This window comes from Petromyzon marinus, chromosome 9 (genome assembly GCF_048934315.1).
Source record: "Petromyzon marinus isolate PM22_M1 ecotype Great Lakes invasive population chromosome 9, UKy_Petmar_22M1.pri1.0, whole genome shotgun sequence".
Classification (NCBI taxonomy): Eukaryota; Metazoa; Chordata; class Hyperoartia; order Petromyzontiformes; family Petromyzontidae; genus Petromyzon; species Petromyzon marinus.
Window position 1 is genome coordinate 6,567,759 of NC_133675.1, and position 23,000 is coordinate 6,590,758.

General features: G+C 40.8%; 1 protein-coding gene across 6 annotated transcripts in view; it reads right to left on the bottom strand.

The window, feature by feature from the left end:
• The window catches only part of HTR4 (5-hydroxytryptamine receptor 4), a 109,557-nt gene extending 87,107 nt beyond the window's left edge, over window positions 1–22,450 (bottom strand). For 4 of the 6 annotated variants that reach the window (XM_076065846.1, XM_076065844.1, XM_076065845.1 and 1 more), the window contains exon 1: window positions 22,386–22,450. The gene's annotated coding sequence lies outside the window, so the exon portion shown is untranslated. The remainder of the gene's footprint in view (window positions 1–22,385) is intronic. The other 2 variants (XM_032950740.2, XM_076065847.1) reach the window with 2 other exon arrangements.
• Between the last annotated feature and the right edge of the window lie 550 nt (window positions 22,451–23,000).

Here is a 23,000-nt window from a genome sequence, read left to right on the forward strand (position 1 = left end):
CACGCCATTCAAGAACTAAACAGGCTCAAATTTGCTTTGCTTCCGAGATCCGACGAGATTGGGTGAGATTTGGGAATAAACTTTCAATGAACAGAGTACCAAAGAAGTATGTATATATTAGACCTAAAAGCTTAATTTGTGGCTTGGCATAAACAGACACCAGATTAATTGTTTTCTGGTGTTGCCACTGTGCGACAACCGACACGGTTTAGATGTTTGCTGGGTCCATGCAAAATCATAAACGCGCGCTGAGTTTATTTATGAACCTCGGTATGTATGCCGTGGGGCTCATTATCTCATAGGGGTCAGCGGCAGGTGTAGCTAGTAATGTCACCATCTCTATTCCTATAAACCTTCGCCACAAAACACATACTTCAAGAACGAGGAAGCAATGTTGAATTTATTCCCAAATTCATTTCTCTAGCTGTGAACTAAAAAGCCTCGGTGCTATAATTGGAACCCCTGGAGGACTCTATAAACTATATTTTCTAAGATGAAAAATCATCATGTGGAATTTGTACACGACCTTCGCGTTCAAAATAGCAATTTTAATTTTTCGTACTGCATTGGGAAAAACAAATATCTCCGTACAATCTATAATGTCGTTTAATGAATTAACTTGCAGGTCATGCTTTCACTCAATTGTATTTTCATTCCAAACATTTTTTTTGGAGTTAAGTCTATAGAAAACCAATTCCTTTGAATCAAGTTTAATTTTTCTCCTGGCCTACCTGATATTCGCAATTATGAGGGAGCGGCGTATTTATTTTGTGTTCATTAAACTAATTTATGCAGTGGGTTGCATTCTTTTAATTGCCACTGATCATGTCACGTGCCTTCCTTTGGAATATATAGATTGGTTTCAACCGCCATTAGTTGTCATTAAAAGAATGCTACAAGCAGGCATTCATGCAAACGCACGCATTTTTTGTGTGCCAATTATGATAATAGCCACATTTCGTGTGTGTTTGACATTCAGCGTCACACGCAAGACAGACTGTAGACCATGTAAACCGCCTTAGATGTCGCATGGAAACTGTGGTGTATAATGAATTGGACAATGGGGAGCAGCAATCATGCATGACATGACATATGCACACTGTATAACTGTGCAACTGTGGCACTGCAAAGGTTCACTGCTGGTATCACTGAATGAAAAAAAATAGTTTGATTGTAACATGCTTACTGCAAGCGAGGTAAACCAGAAAGTAATATGTGACAATGACAAAGCCCTGCATATTCAAGGGTTTTGTCTGTTGCTGAATATCCACTGATGAGTAATTCTTCTCATATCAATTTAAGACCAGTGATGCGGAGACATTCTTAAATTTAATTTTTATCAGGATTCTATAGTATGTATTGCAGTGTCCAACGATTATTCGCTCAATCTCGCTGGCCTCTCTATGTGTTATGAACAATAGGTGACATGTCGCCTATTTTTCAAGGCAGTATTATGGACAAATGTGTTGAGTTTTTTTGTGATTCATGCTGATGTACCACTGCAAATGCAGTAAAATAAATATTTGCATATATATGTGTAGTAGTCATGAAGAACTCTCGTGGGCTATTATTTCGTGATGCCACATTGGCAGTCGTGCGCAAACACATTAAGCAAAAGAAAATAACTCAATTCCTCAATAATACTGTCTTAAAAGAAGAAATATACATTTAATCAGCGACCTTTTGGGCATTGCTCCTTTTTCACAGCTCATAGTAAAGGACGTACCAGTAATCTTGTTGTTATTTTTGTAAATTGGTATAAAAAATTCCTCCCTGAACGGGAGAGAATGAAACGACATCTTTGCCAAAATGAAGATGACCGGGAAGGTCAGTGGAACAATGGCTGCACATTCCTCTTATCCTTATTCAGCCCAAAATTAGTTCCTGGTGGTGTCACTCTCCCAAAATCTGTCTCAATGTCTTCCTAGATTTTTTTTAGGAATATAATCTGCCAGGGAGATTTTAGCACGTATATCAACACGTTATTGACGCACGTGTTCTCTATCCAAAGTGTATTCGTCTTGTTTGGCGGCCATTTTGTTTGGTCATTGCAATTAAATCAAGTCCTTTGCTTTGTCATAAAATATCTTTATATGAACCCACACCGAGATTCTCTTGACAAATACCCTGACTTCCAAATTTGCAAATTGATGATGAGATTACATTTGAATGATAACGTAATTTCACAAATGAGGCATTTCATTGCTGTGTAAACATGCCGTAAATAGGTCAATTATATATTTTTTCCAATAACTGGTCCCACTTTGTTTTCCTGATGTACCAATTATACCGTCAGGAGCTTTTCATTTTTTATCCAGTGAAGGGCAATGTTTATTTTAAGTGTGACATATGGAACCTCCCCATTTAATTTACTACCTTTTTTACTACAGTCAGCCATCTGCATAACATTCCTCTGCTAATTTAAGACCATATATCTATCGTAATAATGCAATTGTTATAATGCACGTAAATATTTCACGGACATAAGTGACTGTGATTCTGAGATGTGGAGCCAAGCTGTTGTTCAAAAGCCGAGCGAAAGAGGTGAGGCCCTTTAAGTGTCTCTTAAAAGTCGGTGTGTGGATTGAACGCTGCCGTGAATGTGCAGTGAGGGTGGCATTCCAGACGGCGGAAGGCTGCCTGGAAGTAACGGGTCCTGGTGTAAAGAGCAGGTTGTGAGCTGTAGTACTACGTTTCATCTGTCTTCCTAAAGGTTACTATTTGTGCCTTGCCAATCATCAACTTCCCTTTTTGGTGTTTTCATGTTCCCATTGCTTACTCTGGCATGTTCAATCAATTTTGTGTTGTGTTCTCTAATTTCTTCCTACGTTCTCTTCCTAATTGTTTCACTGAATTCTGTGTATTCAATCATTCTCAGCACATCCATCTCTTTTCATATATCCTCCTCTTCCTCCACATGGCTTTTGTGGCTTCAGATAGTGGTCGAAGGCGAGTGGGGGGAAGGGGAACGGGTTTAGGGCAGGGACACGTGGGACAGAGAGAGAGAGAGGCGACAACCCCAGACGAAGCGACAGGGGCCCAGCGCCAACAACAACAAACAACAACGACCTCCATGGATAGTCGGGGCATCCAGGGCAGCACTGACGAGTCCCAGGGCACCCACAAAGAACGAGAGCCCATCACCAATGAGTCCCAGAGGAGTGGCAGCCAAAGTACGGAACACGCCCAAGGGGACGAGTACCACGGAGATGGATGTTGCATCGCGAGACCATGAGAGATGGCGATAGCTTGGGGAGTCCTTCTCTCCAGCAGTGGTTACCGATGACAATGACGACGATGATGATCATGTTAGTTATGGGAAACCTTTCCGCAACACATTCATGAGTTTTGTTGACTGCTGTAGGACTGGCAGGAAAAGTATGCGGCGCGTACACTCCCACGTTCCGCATGGCAAAAAAACTAAATATGTTTCAGACTCTCACGGGCAATTCATAATCTACAAGGCAAGCATGAAGTGGACTTGAATGCTCGTGATTTTGGATGAAAAGCGAATCGCTGTACACATCAGGTGCTGTCCCGTCTACTTTGCAGCAGCCATCTTGTATCAACTCCATTGGTTACTGTATGATCAGAAATGGAAAAAAAAGTTCAACAGAAAAGATTCCGATTTGAAAAGACTCGAATCAATAAAGACATCACCAACACTAAACCCACACTGCATTGCAGACAAGTATTTTTTTTACAGATTGGCATGGCAAAATTTGAATATCTGAGCTTAGAAAGACGACACCAGGTCCATATTTTTTTTAATGTCCAAATAGCTAATCCACAAAAAAATATCATGCTGGTAGCAGAACTCTGTTTAAAACATCACATGAAATAGTAGGCCCAAAATACTCTTTCGAGGGGCTCTCTCGAGCTCGCTATACTGGAGGCACTTCTTCCTGCAGTGGCACGAGCAAGAAATTGCTGGGCTGAACCTTTAACTTTATACCTTTACCATGGTTGTGAATTAAGCCTTTAATCTACAGTATGTTCTCCAGGAGCTCAACATTGGCTAGGTCATAAATTACATCCATGAGTAACAGAGCCATGTGTAACACAAATTCGTTTTTTTTGGTGTTACAGGATTCACACTTACCATGCTTGTAGTTTGGGACCAGTGCCAACATATATACTATGCAAAAAAAAATTCAACTTCCAGAAAAAAATAGCATCCATTTAGCATGCGTTCTTTGACAATATCCTGAGTCATTCGAATGTGATATATTTGCCAGAATGGGCAGTGAGAAATAGCTGGAAAGCAATCAGTTGGAGTTGTCATTTGTACTACAGGCAAACGTCCAGTAACCCCCGGTCTCCATGACGTTTTGGTGCCTCCACAGATCTGTGCCTCCCAGCTTCGCAACTGCAGCTCGTACGAAAATAAAAATAAAATACACAAACTGACGTACAGGGCACGGCGCTTACTAACACAAATCACTAGTGCACTCTTGAGCTTGTGTAACAAATGAACATTCGTGTTATTAAAACGATAAGAAATGTAAATTATTTACAAAAAAGCCGCATAGTGAAAATAAAACTTTTTTTTTCCTCTCCTCCAGAGCCACTTTTTTTTAGCTCAGCTGCCAAACGTTGTGTATGTTATGTTCGAGTGGAGTAGCAAAAAGAGAGACAGGGCTTTCAGAGTCTTCGAAATGTCAACACGTGCATGAAAATATCAAGCGGGAATACTTTACATCTGCGCGGAAAATTTACACATTCGGGTGCCATAAATGGCAATTTCCCCTGTTTCTGGCAATTCTCAGGGAGGGCTGCTTTGGCAGGTTACTCCGTTTCAGCTTCAGCAGGCGTGGAGTTCAGCTGCACGTTTCCTTTGGCCTTGGGGTGCATTATGATGATCAAGTGCGATATTCATTTGGAAGGGAGACCTTCAGTGCAACTACGTTAACTATATACTCCAGTTTTAGCAACGGTTTTGCGAAGGGATTTTTGTTTGTATCATGCTGGTTGGCGCACTGCGCTATGAACGCGGAGTTCCAAGTGCGATGAATATTTTTTTCCCCATGCTCATGTGAGTGGAAACCACTTTGAATGTGTTGATTAAGTAGCTTGAAGTAATACTAATGGAGATTGTTGACCATACGTCACCATGCTGGTTAGTACAGGCTGGTCAAGAAGAGGTTAGGGCAAGGACTGGGTTCAGCTATCACTCATGACCGATGTTAGCCTTGGCCGGGAATTGAACTCAGGTCCCCAGATTCAGGGCAGAGTGCAGTAACACTATGTAACACGATTTTTGTTCCTGGGTAGTAAGTGTTATTTTCTAATTGCTTATGCCTCAAAAGTACAGAAAATGGCTATTATTCCCCACAAAATTTGCTTTTGTGACCAGGATGTTTATGTGAAGGAATTACATAAATGCACACGTTTTCTCATTGAAAATTGGTACATTTCAAAATGTCAATGTCCTGGTCACAAAAGCAAAGTTCGTGGGAAATAATAGGCAGTTTCTGTACTTTTTAAGGCATAAGCAATTAGGAAGTAACACTTACTACCCAGGGACAACATTTGTATGTTTGTGTTACACAGTATAATCACTGCGCCACCACGGCACCCTACAAGAGACAAAGACACCCCCCCCCATATAGCCTTAAACGGGCTGTTCGGACAAGTGAACCTTATAGCGGGACCCCGGGGTCCAGCTATAAGGTTCAAGTGCTGTTAGTAAGTAGCACCTATAAAGGGTGGCGTAGCACATGAGGGGGTGGGAGGTCAACAACACGCCCGGCCGCCTTTGTCTCCCCAGTGATGATGTTTACACACCACTCCAGGTACTCATTTGAGGCTGAGTCAACCTAGGGGAGGCCCAGGAGCAAGTCCAAATATGTCGCCACCGTTATTGGCCATGAGCAGAAATCGAACTCGGGTCGCCGGGTTTGAAGCGCAGTGCACGAACGACTGCACCACCGATCCCCACAACATAACACCCCCAACACAGCACAAGTGTATATAACAGTCACCTATTTTAAAGCAGTTATGGTTCGAGAGTGTATTGGAGTCTCTGAAGATATCAACATAATAGTCTGTCATGGTCGCAAAGAGTGTTGTTATGCTGTTGCTGTTGTTAGATGCATTAATCACTTTCACAGTGCGGTGTGAGTCACGGACAAATAAGCTTCCAGCAAAAGCTTATTACGAGGCAAGGTTAATCCTTTAAGGAACATACACAATAAGAAGCAACATATAACAAAAGAAGCTAACACTATAATAAAAGCATTCATGAAATATTAACCTGTGCAGTCAATTGCCCCGTTACACACTGCTCTCCGGGCACAGTGAGCCATGTATTATTCATGCTTCACATGTGTATGACATTTTTCAGTAAAACACAGGCTTATCCATAAAATGAATCAATGTCAAAATTTATGCTATTGTGTCGAAAAACAACCTTTACATCAAAAGAATCCACCATGTGTGTCTCTGTATCGCCCGCTTGTAGGTCACCTAGTTTGCTGATGAGATAGCTTATTATTTATTGATATTTTCCCTCATGTAATCTTAAAGGGCATTTGGGATTCCTGGGGCATCATAGGCATACAACTTTGGATAAGTGCACAAACACATGCATGCTCTGGCCTGGGTTGTGCCACATGCTCGCGACTTTGCAGGAGCTGTTTTTGCCGAACCGAGCGGGTGCAATGGTCTTATTGTATTGCGTGTCCGCTTCCTATAATCGAAAACACAAAGACAGATGACTCTTATGAACATTGGATTATAACTGTGAGATGAGCTTATACAATAATATGAATTGTCCTCTTGTGCTGCAGGCTCCAGCTGCAATTCTTAAATATGTGCGAATTGAATTAAGCATGCAAGATGAAAAATATGTTCTTGGCCGGCTGAGCATCGCTGTTATTTTGTGAAACCAAAATTAACTGTGATCTATTATTTTTCTACCTACGTGACTTTACCGAAAGAACCAATGAGTACAAATTTACTACCGGATGATGAACATATGTTAAAATGTATCTCTTTCCATGTCTACTTTGCTGCATCAGTAATTCATAAAATGTGCAAATAAATTATAAAATGAACATAAAACCTTCAAAGGACAAAAGCACATGCCAACATTTTTTTCCAATAAGCAAACAGTGGAACACGGAGTTCCAGTGGTTTCCCAATACATTTTAGCTCGATTTTCGTTTTACATAACATTAAAATACCACTTTGACAACTTCACATAATTTAATTCCCATCGTAACGATACGTTCAAATTCGGCCAAGTGGCACGGGTGGATAGAATATGTGGCTTGCGATTGAAAGAGCTGAGAATTGACCTGGTTGGGGATTGACTCAGCCCTATGATGAAACTGACCTCAGCGATAGGAATGTGGAATATCCACAAATGGCTCTGAGCAGGACATGGGTCCTGCCTCTACTTCTTTGAGTGAGCGAAGGAGTAATCTGTTCCACTTACCACATTTAGCCATATTATTTATCTTAACACAAGACTATCTAAATCCTGAGATTCTAACAAGCACAGATTAATTAAATGCAGCGAGTATTATTTGATATAACAAAAACTAATTATGTAATATATAATATGTGCCAATCAGAAACTTATTTTTTTTGCTTGATCATATTTGCTTGTGATGTAGGAGCTAACAATTAAAATGAAACCCAAATCCAAATTCACTTTATTTCAAACCTTCCAAAACAAATATGTATTTTAAGATCAGTGCCATTATGAGGAAACTAAAACTATCCCTTGGTGTTTTCACCACATGATGACAAGTAACCACTCATAATAAAACATTGAAACACATCTTCTGCCAATTTCCCCCTACGCCTAAAGTTTAATGACAGTTTCATCTTTTTTATGATATAGCAAACAATTTCATTCCAAAGCAAAACAGTAAAAAGTGCATGCAAAGAAAAATACAATTTCAGTCATTCAAATTAGGGAGTGGAAACATGGAGGAATTGATCAAATTTAATTTCCATTTAAAAATAATCTAAATATCGTTTATTTCATTCTAAATGTTTATGTGTTTACTGTCCCAACTTGAGAATCTTCTGTAATTTATCTCCATGGGAACACCCTAAAGTGTGGTGTTTGTGTGCCCTGGATTCCATCCAACCACCCAGGGCAGTGAGGACTCATTCCGCATTCAGCCAGCGGCTGCATATCTTATACCCAAAGTACATTCTGGTGATTCATGGCAGAGCTACCATGTTGACCCTTCAGTGCTCGCAAATACCTTAAACAACCGGTATTGTTGGGACCTGAGTAACAATCTGAATATTAAGTTTAATATTTTATTCATCTTTATTTTTCACTAAAGTTGGAGACAGTACTGCAATAGTATATTGTTATATTATCAGACACTTTTATTTATAACAATGACGTCACTGTGATTATTGATTGCCGCACCACGACATTCATGACATAATATTTGTCAATCATAGTAAAAATCTGTAATGTATCATATGTATATTATACGTATTAATATGTTAATACAAATAATTTTAAACAATGCAAGGGATGGAATGCATCTAATAGCACATCCACAAGGGAGATGGAACAATGAAATGCACTCATATGCAAGGCGTTAGGTGGATTGTTGCAACGCGTAACCGTGGGAGATGGCAATGGCTTGGAAAGGCCTCAATCCAACAGTGGACTGATCAGGGTCGATTATGAACAATACATTTAGTTAGGCTATACATATTAAGTGTGGAACCGAGCATGTTAGTTTTAGGCCACAAACGTAAATGGCAGATTAGATGGCCACAGCATTGCCATTTATCACCGACGTAAAGGCTACTTTTCCATTTTTGCAGTTGGCTTGGCGTGACATTTGCAATATAAAATGTATGTGTCAAAGGCGCTGTGGGTGAAACCACCAGAAAGAAAGATTTAGATTGCTATGCTGCACGTATTGGTCGCGATGCCGCATTTATAATTGTTGCTTTTTTTCTATCCGTACGTGCTTTATATGATTAACACAATTCAACCGAGCATTTGCAGCAGGGACTCCATAGAATTTTAATCCCCGTGGAAGGAGCCAGCACAATTATGCCAGTGCCAGAAGCTGAGATTTATGAAGCGGAGTGTGGGCTGATTGGCCATTATGGTGTTGAATGAAGCAACTGCAAGGTCTTTCGTATGCGTGCTGTGTCAGCAAAATATATACAGTAAGACGCGCCTCCAAAAAAAAATCCACACTCGAATTCACCCGCGTGTATCTTACTCTTTTTTAAACCGATGCATTGAAATCGTTTAAGCCTATTTCCTCTTTGGCAACAATTGTTTTTTTTTGTTACGTAAACAGCACTGAACTCGCCGTATCGAGAGACGTTTACTTGGCAAAGGAAACATTATATGGAAGGATTTTCTTTTTTTAAACAGACAGCGTGAAGGTTTGCAATTTCACGAAGGTTAAGAGGGGAGAGTATGTTTTATATATATGCAAATCTCTTTGAGCCTTTAATTACTTGGGAATTGGCGAGCACGACTGAAACATGGTGGCCGTCTCTTGTAGACGTTCCAGCGAAACCACATCGGATGAAAAAATAAGAATTAGGTTTCACCCTTTCTGGCACTAAAACAAAAGGCGTTAAGATGTTCAGACATCAAATAGACACACCTATTGCAAGGCATCTAGTCTGCATTCACCACACATGCTTGTGGCAAAGCATGCAAACAACACATGCTCTGACAAAATATGCATTGTCTTCGAAACTGATCGGCCTGCGCCAGAGACAGCCTTCCGCCGTGGTGTGGACGGGCAGCAGTGTGCCGGGTGCCGGCAATCAACGACATTCACAGTTACATTCGTACCTGCCCGAGTGTTACCTCACCGTGGAAAGAGTGACACAGGTGAGCCTATCTGGAAGTGAACACTTTATCTTGAGCAAACGCCTTCATTGATTCGTCGCTGATGCACGACAAAAAAAGAAACGCGAGCGGCCCGCGAATTGCGCCTGCGCACTTAACATTTTGATCGGGTCGAGATGGCCAGAATTTATAGAGCATGCAGCAGTAGCTTGCAAGCTCCATGGAGCAAACTGTGCAAGCTGGTATGAAACTCGCTTTATTTAAACACGGGGGCGCAATTGCTTTTGCTTTTTTCTTGCTTGAACGGGGTAGTGGTGAATGACCTAAAGCTATGAACCCAGCACAGTGGCTATGAACCCAGCAAACTTGAGTTTTATTTGCGTCCATGGCTCGTGTCAAAGGTAAGTGATAATCTCAATCTGTCATGGGCACCCCACTTCACGAACCTCTGACCAATGCGGTGAAGCATGGTCAAACAAGCCCAATGAACAACACTGTGGAGAGGGCTTCTGAAAGCAAAGGATTGACAAAGGGCTGAAAACTTCATATATCTAACATTTGTATCTCACTGGTTTATACATAACCTACATTCAACCATTAAAACTTCTTAACCCACAGGTGCTAATCCTTAAAATAATGGCAGTTTTCACTTATCTATTGCATTGTCAACTAATCATGATAATTTATAAGCCATTATCAATCCATCGCTGTATAACGGCTTCCCTAAACCTTGTCAATTATAGTGATAAGCGAAGAGGGAAGAGGCCAGGACCAGTTCAGATATCACTCACCACTGATGTTAGCCGTGACCTGGAATTGAACTCAGAATTCTGTGTTCAAGGCAGAGTGCTCTAACCACTCCCCATCATATTAAGATAGAACCTTCAAAATGCTGTTATGAAATCCAGGACTGTTTACTTTGGCTATTGGTGGAAATAAATATTTCTCGACTATGTGGATAACAGTCTATTATTTGTAGAGACAACCCATGAGCCACAGACGTAAGCGATGCACAATTCTAAGACCAAGCAAATAGGCAAAGCATCGTTTTCTTTCTTGGCATGGATTATCCATTAGGCCAGATGCGTCATGGCGTAAATCTTGCCTCTTCAGACGGTTTACTGTAAGGAACCTTCAGGCTTACGCACTGTTATGATGAACCCAACAGCTGGACTAAGACCCTAGTGAGCCCTTCTCAAAAGGGACTCATAAACCCACAGCGGGAGCAGGCAGATGTTTATGGACTCCACGGGGTTCGGAGATGTAGGGCGGAAAGCAAACAGGACCATATTGCATGGGCGGGAGACTAAGATATCATGCTGGCTTATAGTCCAGTACACCCTCAATTGAGGAATTTTCCCTCTCGATAAGGACAATATGTGGTCTATTCTCACAGCACGCTTATGCCACTTGCTGTGCGGAAAACAAAGTGTTTACTCATGTGACCAAGAAAATTTGCATTACCGTAGTTACAGACGGAGGTCATTCCAGGACAACATTTCAGGCAGATGTTCTTATAATCTATCTCATAAAAAATATAGTGGGATAATTCATTAGCAGTACGCTTTCCATTTATGGTTGTGTGCCTTTAATTAGCAATCAATTATCATCGGCATGTAGATATGCATTTTTAATATATTATTTCCACACGCAACATTGTCGCCGATAAAGCAAATTAATATAATGATATGCTACATGCCGCTGCTTAAAAACAATATTTTTTTTATCTGAAAGAAAAAAACATGCAACAGGATTCTGACATTAAAATGCACGCATGATACGGATTATAGAAATGAAGTTTGTTGTCATACATATTTGAGGGGTGTGGGCAAACATTTGGAGACATCCTTAAACACTGCGCAGTAGGTTCATTGTGAAGCCTCGTAATATCCTAATTGTGCACATAGAGTGAGGGGGTTTCTGTTGATCACATGTTAAAGCGAGTGTCCATCGCCAAGGTCCAGTCCATTTGAGACCATCCCTCTCCCTGCCATACTGGCATCGCACCCGCCCCTCACCCTTCGTCCTGTGGATGGTGGGCCCACAGGACGGTACCACGAAGCAATTTCGGGCTGGGCCCGACCGGGTTACGTGGGTCACCCGGCCACCAGGCGCTTGTCCGCGAACACCACCCCCAGGCCTGCTTCCAAGGGGACGGGGGTGTCCCCGGTATACCTTGTCCGGGCGAGGTTCTCTGATTTTTGTATTTAACCATTTATGAGCGAAGCCGCCGGGGGCCGGCCCAGGGTGACGCTGGCGGGGCTATGTCTCTCTCGGCTGGCCTGGGAATATCCCAGGGAGAGCTAGAGTCTGTGTATCGTAGTGCATAGTAGTGCATAGTGTAGTAGTGCTGGAGTCTGTAGCCAGGGAAAGAGCGGTCTGGACCGCCCAACTCAACACGCTCCCGCCACGACACTCACACCAGGAGAAGCGGATTTAAAAACGAACGAATGGTCACGTGACTGCATATTTTTTTACATATCTTTCTGAAAAAAATTTCTTTCGTCACATGTACCGCAAATTACAATTATGATTATCATTTTTTTCAACACTCAGTATACCTAAATTTTGATTTAAAGCTTTCGTGACTGCAGGGATTCATATTCTTGGTTCTTTCGCCTCATGGCTCTATTGCTTCGTCTAGGCTCAATACATTTGGACTGAATTGTAGTGAGGAGCCAAGTCCACTGTTCTCTGTCAGCAAAAGCTACACTGTAACTTAACAGTTTAACACTCCAATAGCAAATGTTTGGGATTTGATTTATTTTTTCTTCTTCATTTTACTGGCCCAAAAAGTTGTGGATATAAGAGATAATGCCAATGAAAACTGTGCCAACATAGGCAACTTCCCACAGATAAATGCCTTGTGCCTAGATGTCTCTCCGTTGATGGAATTGGTACAATATCACTGCGGCATTGGTGTCTATTACATAAGTGTTCAATTGTGCCTTGTTATGTTAGTGTAAACAAGACAACACTATCCATAATACAGGTTTTTGGGTTAGATCGCGTATATATGTGTCGTTAAACCCGCCACCACCTGACACAACCCATAAATAAGGCTGATCACATTTTTCTTAGCTCTTTCGGTAAAGTCACGTTGAAGGGAAACAATAAAATAATAAAGTATATATAAAACAATAAAAAAAATTCTCACGACGTTTCGACCATAACACAAACGGTCATCATCAGGTGTGAAAAAATCAACGGCAAGAAAATGTGAAAGAAGTGGCGGTTCGCATCTATCTATTTATGTATTTATTTTTAAACGGTGTTTGTATTTAAAAAAAAAAACGTTAGCGCCACGGGCAGCGATTTGGCAGTTTATTTAGAAGGACGAGTCCATCTATGTTCTGAAAATAGGAGGGGGGGGAGACGAAAAATTAATGTATGCTGTCTGAAAGCTACCGTAAGCGTGAACAATTAATTAAGACCTGAAATGGTTTATCAAATCCTTCCAATGATTGCTAAGCCAGAATCCATCTTCTCGGTTGAAATTGTCTCTGTGCTTGAATATGTGGATAGCCTCATGAACGAATCTCTCATGGTAGCTTACGGTGGCTTTCAGACAGCATACATTAATTTGTCGTCTCCCCCCTCCTCTTTTCAGAACATAGATGGACTCGTCCTTCTAAATAAACTGCCAAATCGCTGCCCGTGGCGCTAACGTTTTTTTTTAAATAAATGCAAACACCGTTTTGAAATAAATAAATAAATGCGGCCCGCCACTTTCACATTTTCATGCCGTTGGTTTTTCACACCTGATGATGACCGTTTGTGTTATGGTCGAAACGTCGTGAGAATTTTTTTATTCTTTTATATATACTTTATTATTTTATTGTTTCCCTTCAACGTGACTTTACCGAAAGAGCTAAGAATATGAATTACTGTAGTCACGAAAGCTTTAAATCGAAATTTAAGGCTTTTCACGTAAACAAAACATGGCAATTCGTTACTAGTTCAGCACACCGGTGTGTTGGAGAGTAAACCCACAACAATTACAATTGGAGTGCGATGTTTCACTAGGAATTACAACTAGCATCGTTAAGCGGACAACCAACACAAGACGAACAGATGAAAAAACGTAGCAAATAGTTGTCTGAACATTTGTTTTCGCACGTGCTTATGAGTTCAGTCCATCAGCACAGACAAATTAGTACACTTCTTGTACATGCACCCATATTAATCATTTGTTAAAGAAAACAGTCACCAAATTGTGGGAATTCTAACTGGTCATCATAATCATCTTTGTAATTTCCCGCAGGGTATCCGATGGGGCCCAGAGATTTGGCTGGCATTTTATGTTTTAAATCTCACAGCCTGGCGTAGAGCTGCAGCAGACTAATGGCAAATTTCCCACTGGTCTCAAGAGACTGTGTGTGCCCTGATGTGTGCAGTGGCCGACAACTGTAAAAGAAAAAGCCGCAAGAATGTTGCTGATTTTACACGTAAAAGGAAATGCCTCCTTATGGTCATGCTCTTTATTTTCGAGAAGAGACCTCATAAATGATTGACTTACAACATTATTGTAATACTCTATTTTGCATAACCTACCTCTCTGTTATGGTAGCATTACCTGCAATTTTTTTTCCCCCCCATTTGCGAATTTCACCTTTCACTTTCTCTGTATTCTCCCATATAGAGCATTTAGATGTCGACATGAACGTCTAATTCCTCAGTGTTTGTCTTGTAAGATGGCCAGAAACAGTTTGCGAACTCCAATGCAAAGTGTGTCTGGCACCACCATTGCTAATCAACAAAGAGCTTGCAAAAAGTGTCCTTTTGGCAAAGATTAAAGCAATCACTCCTCCTATGTCCGCAGGTAATTAATTGTATCTGGTGTTTAGTAATGGGGAGCACATTTTACAGCATGTGACATATTTCTGATTTCAAGGTCCCTTTTCAATGGGTAGGACAACTTATAAGGCACTGGAGAGGCAATAACCTTTATAGAGTTTGCATTGTAAATGTTTTTTTTATTATAAACAATTAACGATTTACGAGAGTGACTTCACAACAACAATGTGGAACATATGTTTTAAAAATGCAGGTGTTCCCCCAACTAATTCCGAGTTCGTTAAACGATATAGAAATACTATTTCACACCATATTTGCTACCAACCACTAACACAATTGTAAAAGAGGGATATATCCATTCTGGAGTGTGCAGGAATCGACCCGGTGTAAGCTGTCAATTCAGACTGGCAAGACGTATGGTTTGCTGGAATGAGTCTGAGAACATAATACACTACTCTCACATGCCCAACATTTTCTTGCTAAATTGATCTGAGAAAGGTCATAACATGAACGCACACAAATTCTACATTCATCACAATTCATTTCTGTCATGGAGACTATATAAAAATAAACTATATGCTTCCATAGAAGCCTCTTTTATAGCCATGTTCCTACTGATGAAGGAATTTAATTGTGAAAAGTAGTTCGGTTATGAACCAACTGTTAGGAATCTGAGCTTCTAATCCTGCACAGCATAAAAGATGACAAGCGTTGCCAGTGCCTATAAAATTATGTCCACAATGTAATTCTACAAAACTACGATAGCGTATGAGCAATCACAGCTAGTGCTCAGCTATCTGCGTCGATCAATTACCCTACCAACTATCGGTTCGATGACTGAACTAAATGGATAACATGAAAGTAGTTGGGAAAAATAGTGTCACCTCTTTCCACATGTGACGCCGGATGGGTAGTTAATGGATGGAGCTCGTAGACATCATCAGTATCATCAGTCTCATCACAATGTAGTCGATATTTTGCCCCCAAAAAAGTCAATAAAATGGCATATTCCAGTAATCCTTCGAGCTGTAATCACAGTAATCAAACCCGTAACGCTGGGGTGAGGAAGGGAGGTTACTACCATCTCATCAGATGATCCCAAGTGATGATGCTTGACCAGACCGACACTAACTCAAAGACAACACACACACGCACACGGAATACTCCTGCATGACTCACCAATATATGAGCTGTTTCCTTAACCCTAGGGTAGACACCCATCGCTTATTTGTACAAATGTTTTCAATGTATCTAGCCTACTCCAACTATAGCGGGCACTTTACACATCAAATGATGCTTGCAATTTTTTTTCTATAAAAAGGAGGGTCTGAGACTTCAGCAGAGCTTCAGGTCTCAGACCCTCACCTATACGGGTGTGTCCTAAGGTACAAAGAAAACCATCGTCGTTTACCACTGAAAGAAGGACTTTGATCATTTTTTTTCAGGGTTTCGTCCGAAGTGGCAGAGGAAGCACCGGAGGCTTTAGAAATGTGCCCGCCGACTGAGCATCGTCCAGGCAAGCCACAGTGGTCGATATTGCCAAGTTCGCTAAAGCGTTCACAATCAATTTAACCCTGGTGTGTAGAGAGACGAGCAAAACTGCAGCTTCCCCTGCGAGGTCACCCAAGTTCAACATTGCACTTTGTGGAAAGCTGCCACACCGTATTATCTATGGGCACAAAATAATTAGCTTATTGTTTGTTCTCAGATAAAATCAGCGGTACTAATTATGCATTGTTCACGTGCAGACGCATGCAATGTTGCTCAAATGAACCTGTGCAACAGACCTTTGAGCGCCACTGTGCAGCTAAAAATGACAATGCTTAGCATTGGATAAAAGTAACTTGAATGTGTAAACAAAAAATTTAAGTGTTTGCCTGCGTTAATATTCGTGTATTTTTTCTACGAAGTTAATTGTTTCAAAAACGGGTATACCGCATAAACAGTACACAATAAATACAGAACAGCTGTCTCTTTAAATACCCAACTTGAGGGTTATATTTGCATTATGTCAATTTCATAGCATGCTCGTGCTGAAAAATACTGAACAATTAATTTAACAACCTCATCAATTGCAGCTGTTGCTATCATTACATGGTTCTTCTTTTGTCATGTCCTCACCGTCTGGCCTCATTTTTCACACACAAAGCCCTCGCCCAATTTCCTCCTTTAATATTTCACTTTTAACGTACCAATATAGAGGCTGACGTGGTAGAATTCTTGTATTTCCCAAAGTATGAATTTGCTATACTGCACTAGTCACCACGGAAATTATAATTACCTTGCGTTATTGCCATTTGTTTTTGGGGGAAAAAAAGAACAACTTAGATGTCCAAAAATTAGCTTGACGCTGGAACGATGCAGCTTGTAAATGATTTGAGATGCAAGAAAATTGCCTTATTGCAGTGTTCCTATAGCAGGCAATTCATTAAAATAAAATAAACAATAATTACTCTGCTCAACTACATTGCTAAATAACCCCTTACATTAAACCTTGCATTTTACACTTTAGTGGTATTATTTTGTTCACAAACATGTGAAGTGTGGTCGCTAATGATGGGGCTTTTTAATGTTGTAAATCCAGAAACACACGTGGTGCTAACACAATAAAGCTTATTTTCAGCCTTTTAACAGTTTGCAACATTCCCCATGAAAAGCACCTAATGAGCAAATAAGGACTTTTAAATTCAATTGAGTGATCTCATTCCACTTTAGCTTTACATGCTAATCGAATCTGATAGTGTTACAACATTTCTTTGGACCGCTTAAGCCGCGCAGCGTTACACCCCGGGACAGGACGTGGGGATGCTGCTTAAAGCGAAGCGGATTTCCTTTCACTGACAGAAGATGAAAGCCAGGATATTGTTATGAATGCGTGTGTGTGTGCCCCGAGTGGCTTCACCAAGAGCACTCTACTTCAGCTATTACATATAAATATATATAAAATCTAGCTTTCCATAAACCATCACTTTCTCATGCTCAGATGACAAAGTAAACATTGTAGTGTGAATTACCGAGTGTATCAATTATGAAGACCCCTTATTATTACATTTGTGTGACTATACTATATTTTGAAGTGAATCCAGAAAGCGTTTATTTACATCACATTGTCATATTGATGTAGTAATTGGTATGTTGGTAATGTAGAGCAGTCTTGCAGTGGTTATTGCGCTCTGTCATGAACCCAGCAAACTAAATTTGATTTCGGGCCGTGGTCAACATCGGTAGCCATCGGAAGCGGGTGTCCTGCCAACAGTGCTGAGCACTCCCTGCCACTTTCACCAATCCACAACGACCAACACAACCACTTATAACGGGCGCAGCATTTTCTCACTCTCGAAAAGAGAGAGAGAGAGAGAACAATTCAGAGGCGCAAGGAATCACAGGACAGCCATATGCTGAGCCAGCACCACATCCCCCCCCCCCCCCAAAGCTCTGTAGTTCTATAGCTATTAAAATGTTTTCCGCCAATTAATGAATGTTTACGTGGGGGAGGAAGCCAAAGTACAAGGAGGAAATCCACGCGTGTGTGCGAGAGGGGGACATGCTGTATTCCATACAGATGGAAGAGACGGAGTCCACATTTGCTGTACCACCTTCTCGCGTAATCAGGGTATATTGACACATCGATGCCCACGTGTAGGGAGATTCACAATAAATGTGCGTTCCACCAACCCTCGCCTCCACAGTGTTGGATTACAGGCGTGCGCTGTCACCACCCGGTTATAAGTGTGATGGAGTGTGATTAAACAGCCTCACATGAGTGACAGAGTGTAAGGTGGCCTTAATTCCAATAGTGGATTGACAGAGGACTGTAAATTATTATATTGTTAATGGATATAATGAAATATAACAGTGCATCTGATAAAATATGGTTGAGTTCAGCTGTCCATTAAGTGTAATTGAAACATACCAAGCATGTTACACTTTTCATTGGATTAAGAGTCATGGTCAGTAGGCCGGTAATGTAATGCATCGAGTTATCAATTCGGAAAAATCATTTCGATCGTGATAAAACACTGATTCACGCATATAAGAATGAAAATGGAATTTCTATACAGATATGCAAACTATCATTACCATTAGGTTAATGGAGCTGAAAATAAAATTGGAGGAATGAGACAAAAATATGAAAATTCAAGCTGGATGATAAAAACAAGATAATAGATTTGTTCATAATTAAACGCCTGATCTGAAATCAATAATGAATGGAACGCGTCCGAGAGGAGACGGAGTGGTGATATCAAGATTGTTGTGCACGTGCTGGGTGGAATATTACACTGCAGGATCGTGAGAGGAGGTGGTGGTGGCTTGGGGAGACCTTCATCTAGCAGTGGGTTGACCACGACTGATGATTATACAATAATATACCTTCATCCAAACCGTATAACACTTTTTTTTATCCTTGCCAGAATACACAGGAGCATAAAACAATGTCACGGTTTGTAATTTAATGCACGATTTGAAAAACTGCGATTTATTTATTTTTGCACGAAAGTCAAGATATCATCACACACACAAAAAAAAACCCACATCTGTTGGGCCATTTGGTCCAATTGATAAAATTGCCGTGTTCAAAACATTGCATTAACGAGCTATAAAATATGTGGATGGACACTAATTGCTGCCCACGTGACGGCTTGAAAGCCAGTGAAAGGAAGCATCAAGCTAACCCTACAAAAGGTCCATGGGACCGGCATTCAGCGGCAAAATAAGGGAGATGCTTTAGCACAATAACATAGCTGCCATTCAGTTGCGCTTATACATTTGTAGTATATAATGTGAGAGAAAGAATGGGAGAGCGAAAATACGGGAGGGGGAATAGGGAGTGTGGAGGTTTACAAGCTATTACATTTGTGTGATATATTTTTTCTCCTTCCGAAATAAACCGCTTTAAACCACGATCATTTTGCAATGAATACCAGATGTAGATCTTTATCAAGCCCACTTAATGTTTATATATAAAAGGGAAAGCGGTTTAACAATATAAATATTGAGATAAGACCTGTTGAGGTTTGGAGTATATGTACACAGGGTACAGAAGTGCACTGCATTTCTCTGAGGAGTTAAATCATTATTTATTTTACATGCGTTTGTCAATCTACTGCTGGATTAAGGCATTTCCCACACTGTCTCGGTAGCGGTGGTGGGGGGGGGGGTTGCTCTGACCATACTTCACGCTGGTCAGTTCAGGTTGGTGAAGGGGAGACAGGGGAGGAGTGGGCTGGATAAGTTCAGGTAACATCGGCGGCGAGCAATATATAAAGTCAGAATCGTCAACCATTGATTTGTTACGATTTTAAAGATCTTGAGTATACTTCTATAAACTGTAGAATTAAAAATCTAGATTTGAAGCTTTCGTGACTGCATGAATCCATACTCTTTTCAAAATAAAATATGAAATAAAATTTATTTTATAAATAATTTATACCTACGTGACTTTATCGAAATAACCAAAGAGTGTAGAATTAAGGTGTCATAAAACACATTTGTGACTCACTACGTAATATTTAGCGTGTAATTGCTTCCCTGCGTGCAGTAAACGCATTTAAAAAAGTGTTACTCTTGAATAACGACACCATATTTGTTAACACCACGAAAATCTGCAAGGAATTGGACAGCAAAAAAAATATTTCCCACAAATTAACGATGCTTACAAATCATGCCTGGAGTTTCCCTCCCCCATCCCATAACGACTCTGGGGGGACCTCAACAATACCCTTTAGTGGTGGTGCACTGTGAATTGATTAAAAGTGGAAAGTCTGTCACAGCGATTAGGTTTGTCAAATTGCCAGCGTCACCCACTGTTAGCTGTCACTGATCCTAGAAAAAAAAGCCACTGTCGAAGCAAACGAGCAAACCGCTTTAGGGCCTCCTCCTTGCAGCGCTGTTTTACTTGGAAGGCCAAGGACGATTGGAACATCGCACGGGTCATGTCGATACGGTTTTATCAAGTGGCACAAAATAAAAAATAAAACGGCTACAAAATGGTAAACCGGTCTCATCACTACTGAAGTTCAGGTTGAGGAGAATCCCTCCACTTCCCACCCCCCCCCCCCAACAAAAAAAAATCTCGTGTGGCTGACCACAGGGAAGCCATCTGTTGGTCAGATGTCAAGATACCTCCCTCGTCCACCAAACAGATGATGCCCAATGAGGCCTGGGGCAATTGCTGTGCTTCGCAATGCCCCCCACCCCCATCTGCCTGAGCGAGCCTCTCAACCAGTGGCTTCCAGTGAACGCGCCGCTGCCGGTGAATATCCCTCTCAGAATCTCAAGGTCAACAACCTCAACCTCCCCCCTCCCTTGCAAGCTGGGAGGTTTCACGGTTTTAAAAGCATTGTGTTCACCGTGGTCGTCACCACTAAGCACGCTGTTTAACATGTTGTGCCGCCGTCTTTGTTTACGTTGGACTTTTTTTGTATTATGTAAATACGTACATTTTTGCCAGGTCAATGGCTGTGCACAAGCCGTATTTGACAGACCGCAGTATTGCACGAAACATTATTTTCTTTTTTGTTCTTGTGATAACTGCATTGGCAGTGGCGCACACGCACAAAGAACAACAACAAAATAATAATAATAAAACACCGTTCGGGCAGTGTTACTGATGAATGTTTTGGCAATTTGTATGATAATTTAGTGAGTAAATACATTTATAATTACGCAACTCTTATATCCTAAGTTATCGCGAGTACACAGTATTCATACGTCGTAAGCTATGTTAAACAGTTCTAGTTAATTCCAAGGCACGTGTACGTATTTATGCAGTACAAGTACTGAATATGAATGTTTCCATTGTCATCTTTGTTCTATCCATTCCTGGATGAAGGCATCCATACATTGTTTCCACTCCTCACAGTCTCGCAATGCCACATAATGAAGCTTACTCTCACACATAAGCGAATCTTATCGTTCCATCTCCGTAGTGGTGGTCCTCCTGGGTGTATGTACCGTATGTTGAACTTCTTTCGCACCGTACGTAGCCAAACGTACTGATCGGCAGTGCGGGGTCAGGAAAACAAACTAAACACAAAGAGTTCGAGATAAATATGTTTTTCTTATTGTGGCTGCCATTCCGTTACCAGTCTCGTTCACGTACGCATTCTTGGAAAATGGCATAAAACTCGAATGTATACCTCTCACTGAGAAACAAAAAAATACACTAAACGATGCAGCTCCCTGACCTTCTTCACAAACACTGCCCTTGGCTAAAATATTTGAGCAAGGAATACTAAGGAAATAATGATCTTCCACTGCTTCCAATACAGCGACGTTTAAGTGTGGATTGAGGTGACGCAAATCAGGTAGTGGTCTTAATAAAGAAACGTTGGGTTCCGAATATTTGGCTGCTGTACATTTTCATGTGACAAGCCACTTTGTTGGGCTTTCATTTGTGGCCAGGTCGCTTCTGAGAAAATAACTATACAGCTCAGTGGGCCTTACCTGGTAAAATAAAATATACAGTTAGATTAGTGACGAAGTATTTGCGAAACATTGTAAAGGGGGAGACATAAATCGGGGTGTTACTCTACAACACTTTAGTTTTCTGTATAACAATGGCTGAAATTAGTCCATTGTAAGATTAATATGTACAGATGTCAGCAAAATCAGACTAACAACAACTTTACTGAAAACACTCTTGACTGATGTACACATTGTATATAAACACACTGAGCATACACTTCCAATGAATGTATGTAAACAGCATAGCACTGCCTAAATAGAAATTTGATTCTTGAAAAAAGTTTATATTCAGCAAAACAATTAGTGCCGTACTTACTAATGAGGAACGTTGGTGCCCTTTTAATCGACGTCTCCATAAAAATGCACTGTAAAAGGAAATGAATGTGTTCTTATTAATATTTTATTATTTATGCTTTATTAAATTGACATCCTGTTCCTGATAAATGTACAAACTTCCTGGAATGGTCGATGACAATTCTCAGTGCTGAAAGTGCGCATAAAACTGAGAAATAGGACACGGTTTGGCTCAGTGTGATAGTGTGACCTACATTTGAGTCCCACAGTAGGGACCCCTCCGTGCTTACAAAACCACTCTACATTCGTACAGGAGCAATATTAACCTTACGAGTTTAAGTGTCTTCAAATACTGTAAATCATTAAAATTGCCGTTGCAGGTATTTTAGATTGCCTCCTTTCCAGGGGGCTGCAGACCAAATAGTGCGCCGCAGTGATGGTGGCATGTTCGTGAAAAATTGCGGCTTACTGAGAAGCAATTGGTGACCTCAATTTTTTGAATGGCAATATTTTACCATCAGCTACGTTTGCTTGACGTTAACTCCAATTGACAATTGACTGGAGATTAAGATTTTTTTTTATTACCAGATCCTGTTTGAAAGAGGACCAAAGAGCAATGCCGTTTATGCTCATTTTA